The sequence below is a fragment of the Vipera berus genome, assembly GCF_964194415.1.
Source record: "Vipera berus genome assembly, chromosome: 1".
NCBI lineage: Eukaryota > Metazoa > Chordata > Lepidosauria > Squamata > Viperidae > Vipera > Vipera berus.
Window position 1 is genome coordinate 185,130,610 of NC_138202.1, and position 9,317 is coordinate 185,139,926.

The 9,317-nt window shown below is 39.8% G+C and overlaps 1 protein-coding gene across 5 annotated transcripts in view; it reads right to left on the bottom strand.

The window, feature by feature from the left end:
• The window catches only part of LRRFIP1 (LRR binding FLII interacting protein 1), a 156,391-nt gene that overhangs the window by 111,124 nt on the left and 35,950 nt on the right, over positions 1–9,317 (bottom strand). The window lies entirely within an intron of this gene.

The following is a 9,317-nucleotide window of genomic DNA, read 5'->3' on the forward strand; positions in this document are numbered from 1 at the left end:
CTTGAAATCATATAGTTTCTTGCGAGAAGAGAAGGTTGTTCAGACTTGGTTTCAATATATTCAGTTACAGGCCAGGTGGAAAGAAGATCAAAAAAATGGATTTGCAACGACTGATGAAAATTTGATAAAGCAAATTAGAAATCAAGGACCAGCACATATTAAACGGATATATCTTGCATTGATAGAGATTGATTCAGAAACAGAGCTTGTTAAGGATTGTATGATAAAATGGGCCCAAAACATTCAGGAAGTTATTACAATGGACACGTGGGAAAAGATCTGGGTGAGGAATGTAAAATTCACTCAAGCTCAAAGTTTAAGAGAGAACTTTTACAAAATGTTTTATAGATGGCATCTAGATCCTAAAAAGCTTGCAAGTATGTATCCGAATTATCAGCCTAAATGTTGGAGGTGTGGTGATGAAGAGGCAACATATTTTCACATATGGTGGACATGTAAAAAGGTTAAGGCTTTTTGGATAAAAGTCTGGTGGAATATGCAGAAGATTTTTAAACGGAGGATAAAGTTTTGTCCGCAATTTTTTTTGTTGGGAATAATTGTTGACGCTACAGTTGTGGACTCTAAGTTGATGTTGAATTTAGTTACGGCAGCAAGACTTTTGATAGGTCAATATTGGAAGAAAGAGGAACTGCCGACTATACAAGAGTGGATTTTAAAGGTTTCCGACTTGGCAGAGATGGCGAAGATTTCGGCCTATTTGAAAGATTACTCGCAAGAACATTATATTATGGAATGGAGAAAATGGATTGAGTTTATCCAGAATAAGTATAGGGTCAAGAAGTTTTATCTAGCATTTGAATAAGTCTTCTTTCGTTTTCTTTTTTCTTTTTTTATTTTGTCTTCTATATATATTTAATAATGCTAAGTTTTGTTTGATCCTATATAAGTTAGAGAGTGATGGATTTTAGAATTTATAGTTGTTAGTATATGGTTGTTTATGATTGCCTTTTTATATATATATACCTTGTATTTAGCTCTGGGAAGTCCGGGGGGGGAGGGGGGTTAGGGGGAGGTGGGGGGGGAGGAGGGAGGGGGGGAGGGGGGGGGAAGGGGGGAGGTAGGGAGGGGAGGAGGGAGGGGGAAGGGGGTTTTTTAAAGGAAAACTGTATTTTTAAAACTTTTCAATTAAAAAAAAAAAAAAAAAAAGAAGCCTGCCCTGGACCCAGCTGTGTTAAATAACTTTCGTCCGGTCTCCAACCTTCGCTTTCTTGCGAAGGTTGTTGAGAGTGTGGTGGCGCATCAGCTCCCTCTGGTTCTGGATGAAACGGATTATCTAGACCCGTACCAATCGGGCTTCAGGCCCGGGTACAGCACGGAGACAGCATTGGTCGCTCTGGTGAATGATCTCTGGAGGACTCGGGACAGGGGATATTCCTCTGTCCGAGTCCTATTAGACCTCTCAGCGGCTTTCGATACCATCGACCATGGTATCTTGCTGCGACGTCTCAGGGGATTGGGAGTGGGAAGCATGGTCCTTCAGTGGTTCTCCTCTAATCTCCTGGGACGCTCGCAGTCGGTGTTGGCAGGGGGGCAGAGGTCGACCTCGAGGCCTCTCGCTTGTGGAGTCCCTCAGGGGTTGGTCCTCTCGCCTCTCCTGTTCAACATCTACATGAAACCGCTGGGTGAGATCATTCGTGGTTTTGGAGTTGGGTATCATCAGTATGCTGATGATACCCAGCTTTTCATTTCGACCCCAAACCACCCCAGTGATGCCCTCGACGTGATGTCCCGCTGCCTGGGGGCGGTTCGGGTCTGGATGGGGAGGAACAGGTTTCGACTCAACCCTGACAAGACCGAGTGGCTGTGCGTACTGGCATCTTGGGATATTCAGGATATCCCATCTCTCTCTATGGGGGGGTGAGTTATTACCCCCCGTAGATAGGGCTTGCAACTTGGGAGTCCTCCTAGATTCACAGCTTTCTCTAGAAGACCATATAGTAGCTGTGACTAGGGGGGCCTTCGCCCAGGTTCGCCTGGTGCACCAGTTGCGGCCCTATCTAGACCGGGATGCCTTACGTACAGTCACTCACGCCCTTGTGACCTCTCATCTGGACTACTGCAACACTCTCTACATGGGGCTACCCTTGAAGACCACTCGGAGGCTCCAGCTGGTACAGAATGCAGCCACGAGAATTGTGTTGGGAGTTTCCCGACACTCCCATGTTACACCTCTGCTCCGCGAGCTGCATTGGCTTCCAGTTGTCTTCCGGGTGAGATTCAAGGTGTTGGTAATGACCTACAAAGCCCTACATGGCATGGGTCCGGAATACCTTGGGGAGCACCTGCGGCCGGCGTCAACTTCCCTCCGCCCAGTACGCTCCCACAGAGAGAGCCTCCTCAGGGTGCCACCGGTCAAAGAATGTTGACTGGTGGCCCCCAGGGGGAGGGCATTCTCTGTGGGTGCGCCGGACTTATGGAATCATCTTCCGGTCGAGCTCGGGATGGTGCCTGACCTCCGCTCCTTCCGGCGCGATCTCAAAACCTACCTTTTTGAAGAAGCTGGCCTGGCCTGATGGGATGGGGTTGGGTTTTATTAATCTGTTTTAATCTATTTTAATGTGTGTTAACTTATTCATGGGCATTTGTTTAATCGTTTTTTAATTTTTGTATCTTGTTTTTTAATATGTATTGCCCTGTTCACCGCCCTGAGTCCTTCAGGAGAAGGGCGGTATACAAATAAAATAAATAAATAAATAAATAAATAAATAAATAAATAAATAAATAAATAAATAAATAAATAAATAAATAATATTATTATTTGCAAATAGGATGGCAATAAACAATTTAGGCTGCATTTACATCAGGGCTTTTCAACCTTTTCAAAAATTGTACCACTTTTAGGACATGACAATATCAAGCACTACCAGTGCTTAACAAGGTGTCGAAAACTTGATGACTAAAAATGACTTTGGGTTTCATTGGTTAGATTCATTTATTGTTATAGAAATGCTTAGTTTATATTATAGAAAAGCAAAAAGTTGCGGTTCAGTGTTAATGCTTCCTTCTACTCCTGTAACAGAGGAAGTCAGAAGTCAGTGTCTTTTCTTTTTCCCTTCTCCCCCTCACTTTTCCCTTTTTTTCTCACCCTTCGCTCGCAAAAGCCCTCCCACTCACTCACACTTTGCTCACAAAAGCCTCCAGTCACTCTCACTAACTCCTCCGTCTCTTTCAAAGGCACCTCGTTCAGTCTCTCCCCCACTCACTCTGTCTCTTTCAAAGGCCTCTTGCTTGCTTGCTCACTTACTGCCCCATCGCTTCCAAACGTCATTTGCTCATTCACTCACTCACTTACTGCCCCGTCACTTCCAAACGCCATTTGCTCATTCACACACTCACTTACTGCCCTGACGCTTCCAAACACCATTTGCTCATTCACTCACTCACTTACTGTCCCATTGCTTCCAAACGCTTCCAAACGCCACTTGCTCGCTCACTCACTTACTGCATTTGGAAGTGACGGGGCAGTAAGTGAACGAGTGCCGGTGCCAGAGGCCATCAGCTGTTTGGTGCTGGAGACCACTGCTACAAGGAACACAGGTCGGGGTCAGGGTTCGGAGCAGCTCTGGGTGGGGGCTCAGCACGGGCCATGGTATGGCAACTGCGGGGAGGAGAATCCCTGCGGCATGTGACTCCAAGCTGCAGGGGCGGGGTGCAAAGAACAGGCAGTGATGCTGTAGCAAGACACCAGCATCGCTCCCAATGACAGCACCTCTGGCACCTTTTTTTTAAAGAAAAAAAGCACTGGGCATAAGACAGGATCTGAAGATTTCCCTTACAGATTGATATTTTTAAAGTGCGCCCAAGCAAACCCCACCCCACAGTTCATTCGGCCAGTTCCAGATCAGCCGATCTCCAGGTAGCAAGTCCATCGTGGGAAAAGAAAGGTAACATCAGTCTGGTTCCCTTTGCAGCACTATCATTTTCACCAGTTTTCACACCTCCTTCAGAGAAATAAACCAGATCCCGAAGGTTTGTGTCGGTACTACTGCCACGAGGTGAGGCAGGTGTCAGGAAAAAAGTAAGACATCCCCTGAAAATAACACCTAATGCTTCTTTTGGAGACAAAAACAATATAAGACCAGGTCTTATTTTCAGGGAAACATGATACTGTCTGATTTAGATAATGTTATGTAGCAATGCTAGTATTACTCTTACTCCTGTGTGCATTGTTAGATGAATGGAATTTGATCATAAGTGTGCATGTTGGTCAGAAAATTATTTTTGACTATCATTTATTACTGTTGTATTTGCAAATTTGCTAACTGAAGTAACTACTAAATAAGAAGTTGACCTATATGTTTAATATGATTTATGGATTATTCCAAAGAGTTTTCAATTACACAGTTCACTCATTCAGTAACAAAATAATGAGACAAGTATATCCAAGCATCTTTACCCCATCAGCTACCCCAATTTAGCATGCCACAGATTAGGTGGCAAAACCCAGTTTTAATGTTCTTCCAAAAGTGTGAGGGCAACTTCACATCAGACAAGAGAATACTCCAAAGGGCAGCGTACAGAGCTGTTGGTTTACAATGTAAGCATAGTTGGCATATTGCCTTCAACAATTTTGGTCCTCAACCTTGAGCCTTGTCAGGATTAAACTCCAGGCTATGGGAAGAGTTTGCTTACAATATTGCACTTTAACCAACTGCGCCACCAAGGCTGCTTATACTATATACTCAATCACAAAAGAAATAGTATTAGTTCCGTCCTGTGGAAGTTCTATTTTTTTCATAATATATCATTGCATCTTTTTTATAAGTCAAATACTTTTAATAAGAAAGTCAATTTCAATTAGTTTATTAAAAAGATTAGTGAAAATAATCTAAAACCATACAAATTAAAACATAAATAAAATATATCACTAACACAGAACTAATAGAACAAGTTTAAAATCCACAATTTTACTGCATAACTGATATGATAGCAAATGTTCACAACCCATAGTATTTATTTCAGAATTTATAATGCCCTGTAGCAAAGAAACATAAAAGGAAGTAGCTCTACCTGAATAATGTACAAGAATCAGCAAAATGAGTAATAATGCCTCTCTATAATATTGCCAGGATATTAAGGCATGGCCAACAAATTCCACCTGTCTAAAGCCAACACAGGCGAAGTCATTCAGAAAAAGGAATGTCCCCATACTAACCATGTAAAACTGTTTTTTGTTTTTATTACCAGAATTTTTAAAATTAGTTTATAGCATATGATACAAAGGAAATACAAAAGTAAATAGCAGGAAAGACAGGGAAGGGGAAAGGGAATAGAAAAGTGAGGGAAGGAAAGTGAAAAAAAGAGGAAAAAGGGCATTGACTTCTGACTTCCTTTGGTGCAGTAAAAGAAAATATCAACATCAAGCCTCAACATTTTACTTTTACAAAATAGTGTGAACTAGCCATTTCAATAACAACAAATCTATCTAAACGGTAAAGCCCAAAATCAAAAATTCATTTTTTTTACTTCAAGCCCAAAGTCTAGAAGTGTTTTCCATGTAGCAATAAAAGTATTCGTATTCTTTTCTTTAATCAGTACAGTCCATTTAGCCATCTCTGCTAATTCCACCATTCCTCCATTGTGGGAATTGATGTAGTTTCCATCTCTGAGTGTAGAGTAATTTTGCTGCTATCAACATATAATCAAGGTTCCATTTTTTTTCTAGGTCTTTGTCCATTAGCCCCGAAAGAAACATCTCTGACTTTCTTTCTATATTCACTTTAAGAATTTTCTGTATTAATATATGAATCCTACTCCAATATTTTCTTGCTTTATCACACATCCACCATAAATGGTAAAAAGCCCCCTCTTTACATTTACATTTCCCACATTCATTTGAAATGCCTTTATACATTTTTGGTAACTTATCTGGTGTTAAATACCAATAGTATATCATCTTTTAAATTATAGTTTAATGTAAATTTTAATCCTTTATTCCACATATTCTCCTATTGTTCAAGCATTACATTATACCCAAAATTCCTTGCCCACTGAATCATATGTTTTCCTTGTTCATTTTCCTGATTTAAATTCAATAACATTTTATAAACTAATATGTTCACCACTACTACACAGTAGGATTTCCAATCTAGTTTAAATCTTTCTTTCAATTGCATATATATAAACCAATGACCTTCTGATAATAGACATGACCTTTTGATAATAGCTCCTCCTTGGATTAGCGGGTAGGCACACCCAAATTAAATGATATTATTTTACCACAGGTCCACCAATTTGGCCTCATCACAATCTCCTTTCTAAAAAAGGCTTCTTGTGGGGAAACCCAAAATGGCACCTTTGTAGAAAACCTTGTTTTATATTTATTACAACTCAACTGAGTCCTCCGGGAAAGGGCGGTATATAAATGTAATAAAATAAAAATAAAATAAATAAAATAAAATGGCGCATCTAACAAAATGATTATTAAAATCAACATTTACTTTTATCACAAATAACCATGCCAGCCAAACCTTAATTCATGGCCTTCTAGGTCCTGTAACATCTTACTCCACAGGTTCACCCATTCTTTTAGCAAATAAAATAACAAGCATCAAAGTACAATTTCAAATCAGGTAAACTCAAATCCCCCCCTTTCCTTAGCATCTTGCAATAATCTATATCTGATTCTCTGTTTTTTCCTCTACCATATAAACTTTAAAATATTCCTCTGCCATTGTATAAATGGAATATCAGTTGCAAGTATTGGTAATGTTTGAAACAGGAAAAGCATCTTTGGTAAAACATTCATGATGATTACAAAAATTCTACTCAAAAAGGATAAATGCAATTTATTCTACTTAATAATTCTTTTTAATACCATTCCAGAGAGGCACATAATTATTTTTGAACAATTTTGTTAACATAATATCAAATATTTCACCTTTTTCTCAACCCTAAAACCAGACTTTTTAATCAGTATATCACCATCCTTTGAGGTCATATTCTTAATCAACATTTCTGCTTATTTTAAAACCAGCCAAGGACCCAAATTCATTTCCTCATCAAGTGTTCTATATTATTTTTTGGGTCTTGCAGAAATATCACCAAATCATCAGCAAAGGCCCTCAATTTATAAACTACCTTCTTAACATTTATACCTTTTATTTTCTCATCTTGCCTGATATCTCTATTCAGAACTTCCAAAACCAGGATAAACAGCAGTGGAGACAGCGGACGTGTTGTACCTTTTTGAATTTCACATGAATTAGTTAGATCACCATTAATAACAATTTTTGCTTGTTATGAGGTATAAACAGCTTTGACCTCTTGAATAAAATTTCCATTAAAATCTATTTCTTCCAGGACTTTAAACATAAAGACCCAATTTGCATCAGATCATTTGTCAATATATCAGGTCTTTCTAAATATCAATGACTGTTGTACAAACGTCAGGTGCAAATCAACCCCCTCTTCCCTGTGATATCCCCTAAAGCATTGGAAGAAAGTATCAAGTCATTCCTAATCCTTCTCTTCATTAGGCTAGACATATCCAGTTCCCTTAGCCATTCATCATAAGGTTTAGCTTCCAGACTCCTTATCATCTTCATTGCTCTTTTCTGCATTATTTTTAAAGCCTCAGCAACTTATCTCTATCAAAGGAATCAGAACTGAATGCAGTATTCCAAGTGTGGCCTTACTAGTGCAGTATAGAGTGGTACCAGTGAAGAACAGAGCACTGCTATCTCTTCTCATGATCTTAATACTATACCTCTATTGAAGCAGGCTAGGACTGCATTAGCTTTTTTGGCAGCTGCAGCATACTGCCAACTTATACTTATATGGTGGTCCTAGATCCATATTACTGATACTACTGTTGGGAGGGGTACTGCTTATTCAGTACTTGTGCATTTGTTTTTTTCCTAAGTGCAGGTCCTTACTTTTCTTACCACTGAACTCCATCTTGTTGGATACAGCCCAATAGCAATTTCTCCCATTTTGGTGTCATTTACAAATCTGGTAAGCACCCATTCTATCCCCTCATTTAGATCATCTATGAAGATGTTGAAAAGAATTAGGTCCAAGACAGAACCTTGAGGTCCCCCCCTGCATGCTTCCCTCCAAAGATATAGTTCCATTGACAAGCGTACACTAAGTGCAGTTGGCCAAGCATCTGGTGGTGGTACTAGCTATTCCACATGTCTATGCAGATTCTCAGTCATCCAGGTAATTGTTGTCCTAAAGCTGCTTTTTCAAAAGGCAACTGGATTTTGCTTTTCCTTGAAGATGTTCCATTTCTCATCCAAGAAGCTTCTTCAGTTCACACTGAATGGTGAAGGATGGAAGGATTTATATTCCTTGCAGTCATCTGGTTGTTAGCACTCTTTCTGAGAGTCATTGAGACCACTTGGAAGTTTATCTATGCCCTTAGGGTCACCTGAATAGTACAAATGGGTGTGGAACCTTCTTGGAACTGCTGAAGAGTGGTGTAGTATCCCCTCTGTTGAGAAAGGGCTGTTCAACCTTTGACTATCTTTCAAACCAGCAGTCCTCTCTCTCCAAAATGTGGACTTTCCTATGTTCAAAAATGTGGCCTTTGTCTTCCAAATGCAGATGGACTGCTGAATCTTGTCCTGATGAGTTTGTTCTATGTTGTGGCACATGTTCGTGAAGTGGTTTTTTATTTCTCCAATGTACAGATCTGTACCTGTCTCACTGTATTGCATTGCATATATCACATTGCTTAGTTTGTGCCTGGAAGTTTTATCCTTGGGGTAAACAAGCTTCTGCCTTAGTGTGTATTTGGGTTTAAAATATGCATGTATTTGTTTTGGTTGAAAATCCTTGAGCTTTTCAGATACAGTATTCCTGCAATGTATGGAATGACAAAGTTGCTTTGTTTATTGTTTTCTTCTTTGTTTGTTATAGAATGTGTTTTTCTTGCTGGATTTGTTTGTTTGTTTGTTTCATAAAGGCCCAATTGGCATAGCCACAAGTTCTGAGGGCTTTCTTATGTGTTTTAGTTCCTTTTCTTTTCTTTTTGCTGGCGGGCAAACTTTCAGCCCGGAGGTGTAGGGTTCTGATCACTCCCATTTTGTGTTCCAGTGGGTGGTTATCACTCCCATTTGTGTTCCAGTGGGTGGTGAGAATCAAAAAGGAGATACTGATCTATGTATGTACTTTTCTGTAAACTTCCATGTTAAGGCTTCCTTAATCTGTATTCCACAGTCCAGGAAGACCAGACTATTTTCCTTAACATCTTCCCTAGTGAACTTAATCTATCTGTCCACAGAGTTGATGTGTCTGGTGAAGGCTTCCAATTCCTGTGTTTTAATCTTGACCCAACTATCATCCGCATA